General features: G+C 34.1%; 1 protein-coding gene across 1 annotated transcript in view; it reads right to left on the bottom strand.

The window, feature by feature from the left end:
- The window catches only part of Sema3d (sema domain, immunoglobulin domain (Ig), short basic domain, secreted, (semaphorin) 3D), a 173530-nt gene that overhangs the window by 120833 nt on the left and 33891 nt on the right, over nucleotides 1-18806 (bottom strand). The gene's annotated exons all lie outside the window — the stretch shown is intronic.

The raw sequence follows: 18806 nt of genomic DNA, 5'->3' as shown, positions 1-18806 counted from the left end.
AGAATTGTCATAAACCAAATAAGTCATAATTATTAAATAAAATTCTGAATCATCTTTACTCAGATGGACAAATGAACACAGTGTTACAAATCCAATTATATAAATGACTACTGAAAATTTCTCTTGTTGTATTAAAGCAATTTTCACATTTTTGCTGCAAGTATTTAACACTTCATCCTTGCTCATCACTTTATAGATTCTTTGGCTAGGTAGAAGCACTAGGAGAAGACTCTGTACATCATACCATCTCCAAAGAACAAGATCCTCAAACCAAATCATACAAAGCAGCCTTTCTTGAAGTGGATGTATTCTCATTTCTTAGTTGAAATTCCACCAGAGTTAGTAAAGCTAGATACGATTAGGTCAAGGCCACTTATATAGGTGGTAGGCCTGGACCAATGCAAGCTTACCATGAATGAATGAATTTTTCATTAAGTATAGTCATTGACCAGCAGCATGCAGGATATTTTTTAAGGGCTTTACCTAGCCAAAATCATTTAACATTAGTGACAGCTTCAATGTTAAGGCAATTATTACTTAATTTTACAGATGAGAAAACTGAAGTACAGAATGATTATCTATCTATCTATCTATCTACCTATTTCTAATATGGTACTAGTGCTTGAAGTCAGAGCCTGGCACTCTCCCTTAGCTTCTTCTGCTAAAAGCTAGCATTCAGCCACTTGTTCCATACCTCCACTTCTTTAACAGTTTTTTTTAAAGTCACATGGGAAGAGATGAATCAAATGAAGCCTTTAGTAAGAGTCTGCCTTGTCTACATGTAAACCTATGGTGCTTTTCATTTGGAGTCTTTAACTTTTCTTCCTTCTTCACTAAGACACTGCCTTTCTAGGAAGGAGTTCACTTTTAACCAATACTTGCTATGATGGATTCCAGAGAGGATCCTATATGTGGTAACTGCTTTGTTTGGTATGTGGTGTGTGTACGTGTGTGCATGTGTGTGTGTGTGTGTGTGTGTGTGTGTGTGTCTGTGTGTCTATCTATCTATCTATCTATTCTTATCAATAACTATCACAATAGTAAATTCTTGACTATTAAGTTGAAGTAAAATATAAGATTCCTTTCTATAGGAGTGGCTGACTACATAAAAATAAGTTACAACAAAATGAGATGTTTACAAGATACCAAGGATGATAGCTTAAAAGTGTACTATGTATATTTAAGCAAGACAAGTAATTTTATATACAAAAGAGCAGAATTGAACGCAACAGGAGAGAATTCTACAGACAGTGATATCTGGTTCAGGGATGCAAAAACACAGAGCTGACAACATGATAGATTTAATCAAATGAGGAAAAGGAGGAAAAAGTGCATTGTCAACCAATGGGGGACTTGACAAAGGAACTCAAAGGAACTCTTAAATCTGCCTCATGCCAGTTTGGGTACCTAATATATTATGACTCAAAACAAAGCATCACTTTCACTGCCCTTGATATTCAATCATGTCTGGCTCCACCTCTCCCCAAAGAACTCCTCTCAGCTCCTTTCCCCATCCTTTACCTTTGTCTAGATCTGATTGTGATTAGGAACCGTGTGAACGCAGTAGATAAGCCCACATCTTTCACATACCAACAAGTATCTTTTCTCATACCCATGCCCTCTGAAAATAGGAAATGGTAAATCAAATGGCTAGGTAGAAGTAATGGTTAATTTGAATAGTCTCATTTTTCATTAGATTTAGTTTTTCTGAGATTCTGGACTTGGAAAAATCCTTTCCCCCCCATGACATGCAATAATGCATGCAACGTGAACGCATGTTTATGTACATAGGCAAAAAAGAGAAACTTTCCATATGTGTGTTTTATTAGCAATAGTGACCTCAGTATAGGACATTTCCTGGAAATTAATGACTAGTTGAAGTTAATGGCTCTTGGCTATGTATTAAGATAACTACTCCTCCAACTGGTCATTAATCGCTAAGACATGCCCTATGCCTCCAACATTGTAAGTTAAAATGATTGATGTTTTGGTTTTCAATGAACAGTAGTTATACTGTTCATTGTAGCCTAACTCATTAATATTGTTAAATAAGTTAAAAATCAAAGTATTGCTGTCTTTACTACTGTGACCCTCTGATATGTGCCTACATGTGCTGAGACATATAGTAAGGGGTGGAGGGGAATAAAATAGGACCAAAATATCCAAACTGTTAGGACTTAAAAAAAATGGAAGATTATTCTACTAAATAAATCTACTAAGGCGGATCTTTCCTCCTCTTCCTCCTCCTCCTCCTCCTCCTCCTCCTCCTTTGTTTTTTAGTTTTTTGTTAGTCGTGGGGCTTGAATTCTGGGCCTGGGAACTGTCCCTCAGCTCTTCAGCTCAAGGTAGCACTCTACCATTTGAGTCACAGCACCACTTCCGGCTTTTTCTGCTTATGTGGTGCTGAGGAATCAAACCCAGGGCCTCATTCATGCAAGGCAAGCATTCTACCACTGAGCCACTTTCCCAGCCCATAAAGCAGGTATTTTTTCTACAGTTTAATGCTCCCAATTCTTTATTATTCTCTCCAAAACTTTGTCAAATTCAATGGTTAATTTTGCAGTTGAGATAATTTATGGGTTAAACATCTTTTTAAACCTCTCTACTGATACATTGATATTTTGTTAGTGTGTGTGTGTGTGTGCACGCTGTGTGAACATACACATAGATAAGCTCTGCATATGGGAGGAATTATGAAGAGAAGTAGGTGTGATTTAGTCAAAGTGGGTGGACTTACTGAAATGCACAGGTTATACTGCATGCTACTGTCTGTAACGATCTCAACCTGGAGCCAATTAACTGGATATAATCTATTCCAGATGTTCACTGAGACAAATAGCACTCTTGGGGATCTTCAGATGTGGAGCCAATAGGGAGTGTACTGATTATGAGATTTTTACACACTGTTCCACTAAATCAGAGGTCCAAATGTACATTCTAACACTCAAGAAGACCTTGTGCCATTTCCCTATGGGACGTCTAGTCCAGAACTTATTATGTAGAAGATAACTTATCAAGAAATTTATTTGTGGAGCTAGATGTGTAAAATTTTATACATGATTTCATTGATGTGCCTTATTTATTTATAACAATTTGTTCCAGGAGTCACTAAGATATGTATGTGTACCATTAGTGTAGAAAAATATACTCTGCATATAAGGTTGCATAAAAAATATACCGCATGTTCACACATGAAAACCCCGAATAATTAGATTTGAAATTTATTCTGAGTTTCCCCCATGCATGTGTGTGTTCGTGTGTGCGTGTGTGCATACACATGCACACATGAGTGTATGTAGATGGAGGGAGACAGGAAAAGGATGGTTGAGGAATTAACCATCTGTATTAACCATGAAACTCTTCATAACTTGGTGATACATATAAGATCAAATTGAGCTTAGTTTTGCTAAGTAAGAGTGTGAGGCCTGGACAATAAAATTAATCAATTAATTAATGCAATATCTGAATAAATTCACTTTGCTTAGAAAACAACTTACAATTTTCAATCTTTGTTCCTTTAGATTGTTTTCCTGTAAGGCAGATAGGCTTGGTAATATTACTTCCTGACATGGCTGGTAATGTCAAAGTGAACAGCAGTTGTAAAAGAATTTTGAAAAACAAGGAAATAACATAATACAAAAAATAAATGAGTAGTTTATGGTTGCAAAAGACTATTATATACCAAAAATTTCAAATCAAATCATGAAAATATCAAAACAGGATATAAGTAATATAGAAGAGGATTGAATGGAGTTTGGGATGAAGTGATATAGAAGAGGATTGAATGGAGTCTGGGATGAAAGTATTTTCATTTCAATTAATCTGTGTATCATTTCTGATTTTTCTACTTCTTGATTTTGAATGTACATAATATCCTACTCCTATAGTAGAGTCAGGGATATGTAATTACTGAGTAGTGCACAACACTGTCAGTAATGAACAGAATTTACAAGGCAGCAATTTTTTTGTTGAATAATTTATCTGTAAATGGGCTTCACGGAGGTCAAGCCTCTTGGATAATTCTGGATGATTGACCTGTTCATTTACATTTGATTGAATGTTTAATGTACCTGCTAACATCCTTTTAATAGACCATGTTACTTCCCTACACCAAACATATAAACCTCATCAGTAATCAGTCATAAGTGTGAACTAACTTACTTATTTAAAGAAAAATTGATAAAAATAGTGGTTTATATTTTATTATATAATGGTTTAAATATTATGTTTGTATTTTAAAATATACTGAAATATAGTGTTACATAAATGTATGCTCACCGGGTTTTCATTCCTATAGCCATGTAATTATAGCTACAACAAATTCTTCAGGCTCTTACTCCTTTATTGAACAGAAAGAATAAAACTAAATTTTTGTAATATACATGTATGAGTTTTTATATTTAATATTGTGGGTTATATTTTCTCCTGAGTATAACAACAAAAAATCAGTATTTAAGTTATAAGGTAGGAGAAAGATAACCAAGTGTTAATTTGTTCATATAACGAAGTTACAATTACAAAACAATACTTTAAATTATTTCTTGATACCACCATCATCCTGTCTTATATAAATTTGATTTTCAAAGAGGAAAACAGAATCATCAATTAGTAATGTCAGAAAAAGCATCAACAACATGAGCATAGTATTTATTATAATCATAGCATTATTTATTTTTTATTCTTTTTAAATAAGTTTTTAATTGTGAAAATACTGTACAGAAGGGTTACAATTACATGAGCAAGGTAATGAGTACATTTCTTATCAAGCATTGTTGCCTCCTCCTTTGTTTTTCCCCTACCATCCCTTCCCTCCCACCTCTACAACCATACTCCCCCTTCCCCCCCCCCACCAAATTGTAAAGTTCATTTTTCAACATAGTGTCTTGTATATCTCATTGTTACAATGGGTCAACCTGTATCCCCATTTAAACATTTTGTTTTTTTTCCCTTCCCCTCCCCAAATTATGCTGACATCAAATACAGTGAAAACAGGGGTTATACCGTGAGGGAGGGACATACAAAGCAACAACAACAAAAAAATCACATGGTATCAATTGGGAAAAGATCTTAACCAGCAACACATCAGACAAGGGCCTAATATCCAAATATACAAGGAGCTCAAGAAACTAACCACTCCTAAACATAATAAACCAATCACTAAATGGGCAAGGGAGCTAAGGAGAGACTTCTCAGAAGAAGACATAAGAATAGTAAACAAACACAAGAGGAAATGCTCATCGCTGGCCATAAAGGAAATGCAAATCAAAACATCTATGAGATACCATCTTACCATAGGTGTACTGTCCAATAATTTTAACTCTGACAACAACAAATGCTGGCAGAGATGTGGAGAAAAAGGAGCTCTCCTGCACAGCTGGTGGGAATGTAAACTAATACAATCATGAGCTCCCCTATGACCCAGCAATCCCACTTTTGGGCATTTACCCAAATGATCACAAACAAGACCACACTAAAGCTACCAGCACAACTATGGTTATTACAGCATTATTTACCATAGATAAGATGTGGAACCAACCCAGATGCCCCTCAGTAGATGAATGGATCAAGAAAATGTGGTATATAAAAATATACAATGGAATTCTATGCCTCCATCAGAAAGAACAACATTGCCCCATTTGTTAGGAAATGGAAAGACTTGGAAAAAATTATGTTAAATGAAGTAAGCCAGGCCCAAAGAAACATCAGTCCCATGGTTTCCCTTATTTACAATAACCAGTATATGCCTGAGACAAGTAGAAAAGGTCAAAAACCTATGTACATATGACCAGATAAGATGAATTTAAGCCAAATGAACCCTAAGATGGGGACACAAGTGTTTTTTTCTTTCTTGCTATTGTTTCTAATGTATTTATAAGCATTATTTATTATTATGTGCTTATAATTGAAAAATCCTTATAACTCATGTGTCAAATCTTTTTTTTTATAATTTAGGAAAGCCATTGCTATCAACACTAAATAATATTTTGACAAATATCCCCAAATTATAATTCATATCCTTATGGAAATTTAGTTATCAACTTAGATGTTGTTGTATGTCCAGTATTTTCTCAGACTTTGTAATATCAGTCTAATATTTCTGATAAAAAATTTGGATCTTATTTTTTATTTTATTATCAGGAAGGAAAGGTATCGTAGGAGAAAAACAAAGGAAGGAGTAACGATGTTTGACAAGAAATGTACTCATTATCTTATTCATGTAACTCTAACCCCTCTGTACAGCATCTTTATTTACAATAAAATTAACTTTAAAAATAAAATAAACACACTTCTCACAAAAGCAGTTGCCACTTAACAGCACAGTTCCTTAATATAAAACATCTTGATGAATGTCAACCCTTTAACTATTCTCACTTATCTCTACCAACCCATTCCTCCCTCACTTTTCTTAATTTTTTTATGATATGCATTGATTTCTTTTTTTTAAATTGTGAACATACTGTACAGAGGGGTTACAATTACATGGGCAAGATAATGAGTTCATTTCTTATCAAGCATTGTAGCCTCCTCCTTTGTTTCCCCTTCCCATCCCTTCCCATCCTTCCCATCCTTCCCGTCCCCCCACCCAACCCTCTCTGCCCCCCCCAAAGTTGTAAAGTTCAGTTTGAACATAATGACTTGTACATCTCATTGGTGCAATGGGTCCACATTTAAACGATTTGTTTTCCCCTTCCCCTCCACTGGTTTCTTGACTGAATTGTCCCCCTCCTTCTCCACATTCATCTAACCCTCTCCCCTTGACTCTATCTCACCTCTTTCAAATACCTGTTCCCTGGTGTTTATTTTCTTGAACTTTGACTTTGTCTTCCTAAGCAATCAGACTGTTTGAGTTCTCCCTTGAATCATAAAAGAGATAAAGATTCTTCATAATGAAATGTAGAACATTCTGTGTACAAACTAATTTAGTAGCCATGTGACCCCTGGAGCAGTAAAAGTAACTGAGTGCTTGGAAACTTGTTTCTCCACAGAAAACAGGTATTTTATTGTATTTGAAAATATTGTCACATGCTTGCTTTACACACTTCCTATAGGATTGGAATAATGCAAACATGAATAAAAAAGGAACACAAAGTTGGCCCAAACCCAACAAAGTAGTGTACAAAACTGAAAATTTAATTTATCTTCCCATTCTTTTTTTTTTTTTGGTGGGGGGGAGGTCCAGTTGTGGGCCTGAACTCTGGGCCTGGGCACTGTCCCTCAGCTTTTCAGCTCAAGGCTAGCACTCTACCACTTGAGCCACAGCACCACTTCCGGCTTTTTTATTCTGCTTATGTGGTGCTAAGGAATCGAACCCAGGGCCTCATGCATGCAAGACAAGCGCTCTACCACTGAGCCACCTTCCCAGCCCTATCTTCCCATTCTTAATAGCTGTAGTAGTTCTATGTTTTGTAATTTTCACACGTATCTTATTTTTTTTCTTTTAAAATATAATTTAATACTTGCTTATGTCACAGAGGAATAATTTAAAATATTTTTATTATTAAATACATATTTTCTTAGCCTTCAGCAAAGGAATTTCATCCTGTCCTCAAAATAAATATACAAAACCTATTATTTGACAGTTTTTAAAAGTATAAAATCTAATTTACATAAAAGTACATTTAAGTATGTTCCCACAGTAAGTCTAAATCATACTGACTTTAAAATAGAATTTATCTAACTATTAGAAACTAGGAAATAATTGTGAACTTATTGGATTATGTTTCTGAGACACTTATGAAGATTCTTTCTAATATTCTGAATACTAAAAAAGTAAACCAAGAAATGCCATTAAACCTATCACTAATTCAATACTTAATAGCAAATTCCTTCATCCAGAGAAACAGTATGCAACAGGAAAAATGTGGTGATGAATTCTATCTTCATATAAATTAACCAGGAATACATGTGCTTTTGAGACTAAATCACAGTGTAGTGAATCCTATAATACAGTCCCTTTATTTTTGGAGAAAGGAATGTGGTAAGCACACGAGCCATGATTCTGTTTTCACTATATCATGAACAATTTTGAAGACATAAACATTTATAGGAATCAAATGGTCTATGTAGACAGGGAAAATAATTATTTCATAAACATAACACTTTCTTAAAATAAAAATGGACAGTGTTTTCCACCTAGTTATCAGATGGTAACTATGTGATACGTATTTGCTGAGTAGCTAGATTTATGGATTCTACAATGTATATACACTTCAGAATAACATGTTGTATGTGATGAGAACATAAAATATTATCTGTCGTTTACAAAAAAAGGCAGTACCCTAAAAGAAATTTAGAGAAATATGTGGATTTCAAGAACCACAGTTTCATTTCATAATTGAATTTCAGATGTGGTCCAACAAAGCTACAAATGACCTGAATTAAAAAATTGCTGCCTATGCAAATAGGTTGCTCATCATTCTCTGCTATAATGACTCTTTAGGGATCATTGCTTATAACTCCACCAATGTAAATATGTATTCATGGATTCCATATATTCTTGAGAAGCCTCAAATGAATGTGACTGTTCTCACACCTATTATTTTTAATTCTATCTTTCTTAAATTAATAATACCAAATAAGTTTGCACATACTTAGTTCGGTAGCTGCATCTCTGAAAGATGGGTATCTATAAAATAAATCATTAGTTTGCCACAACAGGTACTACTGAAAACTTTCCAGTCTAGTCAAAATGTCTATATTGTCTTAACACTTCTATCAGGAAATAAAAATAAAAACCCTAACAAGACAATAAAACAAAGCTTTATCCTCTATAAAGAAATTGCTAACATAGTTTTAAAAATTTTTAACCTGAGATGACTACATCACCAAATATTTTTACCTGTATTTCTGTGATTTGTGAAAATGAATGACATGGTGTAGTTGATGGTTCACTCCAAGTAAGCCAATATTATATGCCCACATTCAACACATTATTTCCAGTGTATCATGGTATGCCCTGAGTTTTATTAGTTTTTTTTATTTATCTACCCTACTGAATTCAATGTTATATTGTCAGTTCATATTTCTAACTTTTACTTTTAAAATTCTCATATATCTTTCACATGAGAGTATGTCCTAGACTAACACATCTGAATTTAAGAATAGTAACTTATAGTCCACTACCCAAACAGTAAAGGATTGTGTGCTTTCTTACAATAAGGACAGTAACAACATGCTAGAAATTTTGACATCTTTATTAGATATCCTGGCTTGGTCCTACACAAACATACTCTTATTTTCCTCCTTTGATTTTTTTCTGTTGAAGTCATGTACTGAGTATTTGAGCTATCTAATGTTGTTCTTTCCTTCCTTAAGGACTTCCTTATTCAGTGCTTTATCTACAACTATCAGTGTCTGAACTGTCTCTAATTTCAGTCTTTTACATTTGAACAATAGAAATTAAGTGGTCATCTCAAATCTCTGCTTCTAAACAGCTACTAATTTAGAATCAGCAGGGGATTTCTGAGTTCAGCACAAGCTATGGATAAACATTTCCTGTTTTTTTTAATGTTTTACTCTTAAAGATAATTTTATTACCTTTCATTATATGGACAGTTCCATGTTTTCAAAAGTAAAATATGTACTCTGGTCTAAATTTTGAAACAATATTTACACTCATTTATGTTTAGTACTGAGCAACTCAGGAAAAAAAAATGTCCAGTCTTCTATGGGTAGCTCAGCCCACTGGCCACATGACTGTGTGGTGCAATCATTGTTTATCTACTTTCAGGCATTATCCTGAAAATTTGTGTAATTTCTCTAAATCCAGATCATCAGCTACAAAATACGATAAGATGATCAACTCTTATCAGTTGTGATTTTTATATTGTAACTTGTATAACTTAAAATGCTTTCATTTTTTACATAGACTGTCATGGCTTAAGAAAGGAAGACAGAAAACTTCCTTGATTCCCTGTAATGCTTCAAAACCTGTGTGTGTGCAATTTGGCATTTGAGTTCCCAAATGCTTTCTGCAATGTAAAATGGCTTTCAGTGAACAATTAGATATGATATCTATTGTACTTACAAGATTTTTTTTTGGACTGCAGAATTTTTGAACCCATATGCACTGCCAAAATAAAACCCTGTCAAAAGCATGCGTGCTCTAGCTATATTGGATGTGGAACATGCTAGAAAATAATTTAAAATGAAAAGGGAAACTTGCTTTAGAGTATTCAGTTGGGGCTGACTGAAAAAATTTGAATAAACTGTCTGGGGAAGTCTTACAGGTCATAGTATTTAGAAATAGCTTTAGGCAATAAGCCAGCCTAAAGTTCCTGCTGAACATTTATTTAGATATTATAATGGACAGAGGTGTTTGATAACATCTGCTTCCATTATAACTGCTCTATTATTCTGTACTATACACAGCATTGACTGGCTATCACAAAGCAAAAGCAGTTTATAATGATTTTTCCCTTCTTTAGCCCTTCTCAAGCTTTTTCATAGGGTTTGCATTTGCAATGTGCAGAATGAGTATGAGCTCTGTGTATATACAGATGATGTTCCGTTAGAACACATAAATGCAAGGCATTGATCATACAACAATGTATCCTCAAAACACAGTCAGGGTCTGGTACATATGCTTTGAAACCAAGAAATAGAAGCAACCTGTCTCTGTCCCTTACCTTCATCAACCACTTCTGTGATGTACAAGGGAGAAGCAACTGAAACCTCTTCACAGCATCCCAATGCATGAAATCATGTGAAGGGGTGGGAGGAGAAGCCTGTGTGTCCACAGGATTTTTAGATACATGGGAACTGGGAGACTAGACTAGAATTACCCATGGATGCAGCAAACTTTCACATTCCACTCAAAATACAAGGAATGACTAAATGGTTCAGGGACATCCTTTGTCATTTCAGATATCTCTATTATTTCTCGAGACTTTTCAGAACCATGTTTACTTATTTTTTAATATCACTTGAAAATGTTTCCAAAGACTTCTGTGTTGAGAAACCTTATTGCATAATGGCAAGAGTTTGAACTCTGAGGTCAGGTAGGGTTGGATCTAAATTCCAATTGTACTACATTTAGCATAAGATTTTTTTGGTATTGAATAAGTAAAAACAGCATTATGATGTAATAAATATGAATTATTATGCATTAAAATCTCTATTAACATAGAATATGAATAGTAAGCAAGAGGCATTATAGTTATCATTTATTATATATTCAGATAGCTCCAGTCTCTCAAATGGATGATGCCAGTTAGTACTGAATATTAAAAGTTCATTAAAAGTGGATTTAGTGTATGGCTTAAGTAGAAGGATGTTGCCTAACAAGTGTTTAATAGTTTTGAATACTTTGTTATGTTTCTCCTCTCCTGATTCTCACTGTGGTATCTCAGTGAAGAAAGTCTGATAATATGAGTGTGACTTAATGTGATTCATTCCAATGCATAACATTTTACATAAGCAGAAATGAAACACATGCTTGAGAACTAACCCATTAAGCCTTCATTTTAAGTCTTCAATTCCCATCCCTATTAAATTTACAGAACAAAACATTTTACTAAATAAATCCATATCCAGATTTAAAAAGGGATGGGAGAGCAGTGCCTAAGTGGTAAAATATGCAAACAATTTAGACCAAACGTGGAGATGTAGATCTTATTGCTGTCTTGGGCAAAAAAGAATGTGACGTTCAATTGTAATAGTGCATGCATGTGTCTTTTGGAATTCAAAGGAAGACCAACAAGTTCTTGATTATAGAACAATGAGAAAAAGATACCTTCTTATTTTTGACACTTCAGTAAGTCAAATACTCCGATAATTCCAATAAAACTATCATATGGTGATCTCTAAATTCTCATTTCTGTTTAAAATACTAATTATACAACCTTCCTAAGTAATACTGACTTACAGAGGCTATGCTAGGTTTCAGTATTAAATTGTCAAGCAACTTGGATTTTTCAAAGCACTGCATCAAATAATAATGATAATATATAATGTATAAAATATGTTTATAATTAATCAATACATAGACAAATATACAACAACTTAATAAAGCAATATTTTAGGAAAATACTACAATTTGTCAATGGTACTTTATGAGTAAATCTAGAATTGTATCATTGTATGCATTTTGTGTGTGTGTGTTTGTCATCCTGGGGCCTGAAATCTGGGCCTGGGTCCCTGAGCTCTTCACCTTAAGGTGAACACTCTACCACTTGAGCCACAGAGCCACTTCTGGTTTTCTGATGGCTTATTGGAATAAGATTCTCACAGACTTTCCTGCCCAGGCTGGCTTTGAACCACAATTCTCAGATCTCAGCCTCCTGAGTAGCTAGGATTGCAGACGTGAGCCACCGATGCCCAGCTATACAATGTATTTTTACTTTATTTTACTTTATAAAGTAAAATAATTCCTATAAGAAGACAAATTACATTTAATTGCTGGTAACAATAAAATTTGCATCAGGGGAAAGAAAAATTTTTGTTTCAGGCTATGTACAAATATTTTTAATATTTTATTGTCTTTAAGTAGTTGCACAGAGGAGTTACTAGGCACCAAAGAAGTTTACACATGTAATGCATCTTGATCATCCACCTGTCCTAACCCACTCTTTCCCCTTATCATGAATTCTACATTATATATTGAAGTTTTTGCCATTTAGAAAACTAGTTCATGTGTAATTGTACATTATTGTGCAAGTATGTACATAATAATGGTACATCTTGATCTGTGTCATCATTTCTATATCACACAAGCCTATTAAAATTGACCTGTTAGCCAAGTAACAGTGGGCCATGCCTGCAATCCAAGACCTAGATACCAGGAAAAGTGTGATCTAAGGTTCAAAGTTCACAGCTGGGGCAAGAAAGTCTGTGAGACAATTATTTTCAATGAAGCACCAAAAATGCCAGAAATAGAGTTGTGGCTTAAGTGGTAGAAAAGAAGTTCAGGGACAGCCCCTAGGACCAGCACAAAAATTGGCCTGTTTCCCACATGTTGTATTCTCTAATAAAGGATGCAATGAAAACCTGAGCAAGGAGAGATTGTTCTGCAGTATGAAGGGACTAACTGGAGAGCTTGACAGATCTGACTGAAGTCCTGGCTCTGCCTTGTACCATGTGTAAGAATTTAATTATTATTCACTATCATTAATATTTGATGCAGATTTAATATGTAACATTAGCATAACAATATACATAAATGTAAATATTTTCAAAATATTAGTGTTATCCAATTCAACACTTCTCTTGGAGGAATCAGTGTTGTTAGAGTGAACGAGTGAAAACATGCTTTCAGATGCATTATAAAGTCTCTTCCTAAGAAAGAAAGAAACAAACAAACGAAAAGAGAGAAAGAGAGAGAGAGAAAGAGGGAGGGAGGGAGGGAGGGAGGGAGGGAGGGAGGGGAGGAAGGGAGGAAGGAAGGAAGGATGGATGGAAGGGAAGGAAGAAAGGAAGGAAGGGAGAGAGAGAGTGAAAGAAAAAGAAAGAAAGAAAGGAAGGAAGGAAGGAAGGAAGAAGGAAAGAAGGAAGGAAGGAAGGAAGGAAGGAAGGAAGGAAGGAAGGAAGGAAGGAAGGAAGAAAGAAAGAGCAAGCAAGTGAGCAAGTGAGCTGGAAAGGTGGCTCAGTGGTAGAGCGCTTGCCTTGCATGCATGAGGCCCTGGGTTCGATTCCTGAGCACCACATAACCAGAAAAAGCCAGAAGTGGTGTTGTGACTCAAGTGGTAAAGTGCTAGCCTTGAGCTGAAGAGCTGAGGGACAGTGACCAGGCCCAGAGGTCAGGCCCAATGACTGGCAAAAATAAAAAAAAAATAAGGAAGGAAGGAAGGAAGTAGGAAGTATGTAGATGTACATACACATACCTCTCAGAGTAGTGAAGGAATATCTGTTCTTATCAAGTTGTCTTCTTCAGAAATACTTAATAATACACACATTATTTTATCTTTAGGGCTAATATTTTCTATATCACTATCAGGTTCATTACTGTTGCTGAGTCTTCATGACTGTGTGAGTTGCTGTGTTTGAATGCCTGGGAAAGAACAAGTGATATTTTGAAAGCCTGTAGGTTCAAATCCTAGGAGTGTCTAGTATCACCTCATTTGTTGTCTTAAAAATTTTGTTCTCATGGGAAGGGTAAACAAAGGAGGAGGCTACAATGCTTGATAAGAAATGTACTCACTATCTTGCCCATGTAATTGTAACCCCTCTGTACAGTATTTTCACAATACAAAATAAAAATTTTAAAAAATTGTTCTCAGAATGCCATTTCTATTTGGAAATACAAACTCCCTAGTTTGATATCCAAGTTCCTTCTTTAATTTCTCTTTGTGTTCTTCAATATACTGTCCTTGTTCCAATTTTAAGGGTCTCCCTGTGGATGATATTCTGGGCTCCTTGGTCTAATCTCAATCACAAAACATTTCAGAGTGAATTCTATGTATGCTCTACCTGAATAGCTACAGTGGATTTTTCTCAACACTAGTTTACAGTCAAATTTTCTTATACAGGTTTATATCAACTTGCAATGATTGCCATTAGGATTTTTCCTTTTTTCTCACTTTATGATGTTGTGAAAATGATAGCAGTCATAAGAAGTGTATTTAAAATGTGAATATATAAACTTTCTTAGGCTAGTAGTGTAGTACACAATAATCTTGCCCAATGATTAGGTTTCAGCCGATGTGCCTCTGTCTATATATAGAATTCAAGGCTGGCTTTGAATCAGAATCCTCAGATCTCAACCTTCTGAGTAGCTAGGATTACAGTGGTGAGCCACCAGCACTTAGTTAACTGAGAATATTTTACATTTATTGAGACACAGGTACATGATAAGACAAAGAACTAGATGTGGCTTAACTTCTTCACAAAGTTAAGATGTTTAAACACCAAAAGCACAGACTGTCTTCTATTTATTTCACATAGCCCATAAAAACTGACCAATTTCAAAGTAAAGCTTAATTAATGCTTGTTCCATGTATAAGAAAATGGCTAAATATAAAGATATAACATTATAAAAATATGTTCTTCTGATTCATTTAATAGTAAACAAATTTTGAGGATAGAAAGTTTCATAATTTTCTAATGAACTTTGATAAAAAGTTGAAAATCATTTTTCTACTTGTTATAGAGAACTTCATATATGTAATTATGAAAAATGTAATTATGAAAATTAATTCCTGAGATAGATTTTCTTTTATGACTAAAAATTGTATGGTGAATAAGTGCTACATTTTATATACAGATTCTAGGTATGTTGAACTATTCTTTGACTTTATAGTACATATTTCTTAAAGATTTTTAGATATTTATTTAGAAAGAAAATGTGAACTGACTAGATTTTTCTTAAACTATTCCAATGGGCTTATAGTCAGCATAAAACAGATAGTTACATTTATGGCTTACACAAAAATCTAATAATTGCTGTGGGTTTTAGTAAAGTGTGTATTGATTCTTAATCCATTATGAAACTAAAATGAAACATAACACTGATCTTAACATTGAAATAGTCATTTATTTTCTGAATAAAAGTATCTGTTAAAAATTTCTGTCTTATGGTAGGATTAAATATATATATGTGTGGTGAAACTACTTATCTCCAGAACCAATACACTGAATTCATGTTAGACGTAGAAATGAACCTGGTTCAAATTTGAGAAAGCCATATAGTAGAACCTACATTTGCCAACCTGTCTCCTGGTGGGAAAGAATCCATAAGTTTTAATTAATTCCAAGTGATGTGTGTAAAGTACTTGACATTTCTTTAAAATAACTGCTTGCCTCCATTTCCTTTTGTTCTCTTTTCAAATAGGCTAAAATATGAACAAGGTGCCTATGGTCCAGTTGTGTTCACCCTAATGCTGAGGGCAATACTCCATAGAACACAGAGCAGCAGTGTAAAAAGGTATCACCAATGTAACAACATAAAAAGACATTACCAACCTTTCTGATGGAGGTTTTTACTTTCTCTTTATTTTATCTTACACTACAAAATATTTTAAAATAAATATCAAGATTAATTTTACTGATGGTCAATTATTTTATTATTAATAAGATGTGATTATTATAAAAGCAGTATGTGCACACTCTATAGGATTAAATCCATGAGAAGCAAAAGGAAGAAAATAAGAACATTCTATTCTATTTGTCCTCCACCTAGATATGATCATTATCAAATCTTCTTTATCCTTGCACATGTCTCTTATGCATAAATAAATACGTTAGGTGTTCTTTGCTACAATGAGATTATTAGTCATTGCATGTTAAAAAATATTTTAAGTTAGTTCTCTCTATTTTGTCAATCAAGATATCTTCATTTAGTTTAATATCCAATCTATATTCAAATCGTAAGACTATCCCAAACCTATTCTTTGAAGCAGGATTTCCAAATGAAATTCAAATCAAAATGGAAACCCTATCATGTATAACCTAGTACCCTCCTTCCCTTTTCCCCATTAACTTAGCGATGAGCAACAAGTACAAGTTATCTCTTCTAAGTGCTTTAACTTCACCTCATTGAAAATAACAAGAGCGTCAAGGAGTTCATAATTTATTTCAAAACTATGTGCTAACTGGCTGAAAAATATGCCACATTTCTTAAAGATTTGTTAGAATCCAGAGAAAATCAATCACTGTACTATCGAGAATTCTGCACTAATTTTAAAAAGATTGAGTGTGCTCGTGATCTTTCTCCACCAGGACAAGGACATGATGCATACTTTAAATGACAGAGGACTACTGACCTTCTGGAATGAGCATGAACATCTCCTAGGGACAAACTATTAACTATAGCTTAAATATACCTTCTTTATGGCTTCTATAAGGCAAATCCCCCCATGCATTCTTTCACCCATTAGAGTGAAACCCAAATAAGAATGTGTTCTTTGGGGGCTAAGTAGTACCAGTTTACCTAAATTAATGTTTATTTAGTATCTAATAATGCTTTCTGTTGAGAGAATCTGGGTTCTGTTTTCACAAGGTTTTTGCCAAGTCTCATAAATCGGGAAAGGCGGTCAGTGTAACCCCTACTAATAACCAAAGTGGCCACACACAGAATAAACAAGGACCCAGTTTCTAAAACCATAACTGAAAGGCTCTATTGGAGTAAACTGAGATTTCTTCATATTAATTTATGATGTGTGCAGTGCTCTTTGCACTCAAAGAAAGAGAATTGGAGAAGCAAAAAAAAAAGTGCATTTAAACAAAGCTTCATACATCAAGGTACTAAATTTAACAGCTACCCAGGGAAAGGGGAGAGAAAGAAAGGGGAAAAAAAGAAAAGGGAAACGTGTGTTTCTGTGTACTGTGCCCTACATAGAAGTCAGCAATTCACTTCAGCTTGTTTTAGTTAGATTTCCAAGCAATTATACTTCAAATGGTAAGTTAGCACGATAAGAAGGATAATTTATGGAAAGTTTCTCTTCCAATTTTTGAATTAATCAATTATTCATTCAATAATTCTTTACCAATACAATATAATTTTGAAGCATAAATTCTTAGTCAAAGTTTGGGAAAGTGTTCAGTTTTACCAATATTTTTCATATCAGCCAAAGTTTACTTATGAATTTTATTGTTTTAATGTCAACATTTATTTCTCTAGACTTATTACGACATTATTTAAACATATATAATAAAAATTTTCTAAAGATGCCATAATTTATTTTTGAAAGACATGATTCCATCAGGGAAGTAAAGACTCTATTTCATGGTGGTCTTATTTTTATGTAATCATTGTCCATGGAAATGCAGCACATTCCCTGATTTGCATTGGACATGGATCTCAAGAACAGGATGTAGACAACTTCCAGAAAGAAGAATAAAGGGCTTTTATATTTGTTTTATTTTAGAGATCCTAGCAAGAAAGTTTTCATAAGCAAAAAAGAGGGATGGTGTTTTTTAGTGTCTGAAAACCCATGGATGTTTTCTTTAATTTTATGGCTTCTTTTGCTTCTTTGCTTGGAAGATTCCCACACAGGCAATATGATGTGAATGGACTAACCTTTTCTCTTTTGGCTGGATGATAGTTTCTCAAAATAAATATATATCTTATACATTTTTTCCTGAATACTTCGCTCTTGAATCATAACCATGAATTAAAAATACTTTCTCAGAGAATGTTCAATACTAAAACAATGTCACCTTATTTCCAACAAGTAACATCAAGAGTCCCTTTACTTCAGACAGCTTGCTGAACATTTTTCTCCTTTTTAAAATAACTTCATACATGTTTACCTTTCAACAAAAGTGATTTTTACTGGCAACATTACATTAGGAACAAAATTGACATGATAAAGAGAATTCATATAATAATATGATGGTAAAGTGTCTGACAAGTTCCAAAGTAAAACTTTTTACAATTGCTAAGACAGGTGGTTATAGGTAAAAATAACATAAATATAGAGATGTAGTTAATATAATGGAGTACTATTATATATTCTAGTGCTCTCTAGGAAAACCTATGTAATGTATTCAACTTAAATTCTTCTTGGCTGGGCACCGGTGGTTCATGCCTGTAATATTAGCTACTCAGGAGGCTGAGATCTGAGGATCGTGGTTCAAAGCCAGCCCAGGAAGGAAAGTCCATGAGATTCCTATGTCCAATAAACCACCAGAAAAACAGAAGTGGTGCTGTAGCTCAAGTGGTAGAGCACTAGCCTTTAGCTGAAGAGCTGAGAGACAGCACCTAGGCCCAGAGTTCAAGCCCATGACCGATTAATTTTTTTTCTTGTATGCAAAAGAAATGTAAAAAGGAACAGATGAAACTTATTTTTATACTATGTACAACATTATCCAGTGTATTTAAAATATTGATATTTTAACATGAAATCAATGTAAAATTACTAATGAAACAT

This window comes from Dipodomys ordii, unplaced genomic scaffold (genome assembly GCF_000151885.1).
Source record: "Dipodomys ordii isolate 6190 unplaced genomic scaffold, Dord_2.0 Scaffold90, whole genome shotgun sequence".
Classification (NCBI taxonomy): domain Eukaryota; kingdom Metazoa; phylum Chordata; class Mammalia; order Rodentia; family Heteromyidae; genus Dipodomys; species Dipodomys ordii.
The sequence above is the reverse complement of the archived record's forward strand: the minus strand, read 5'-3'. Positions and strand labels throughout refer to the sequence as shown.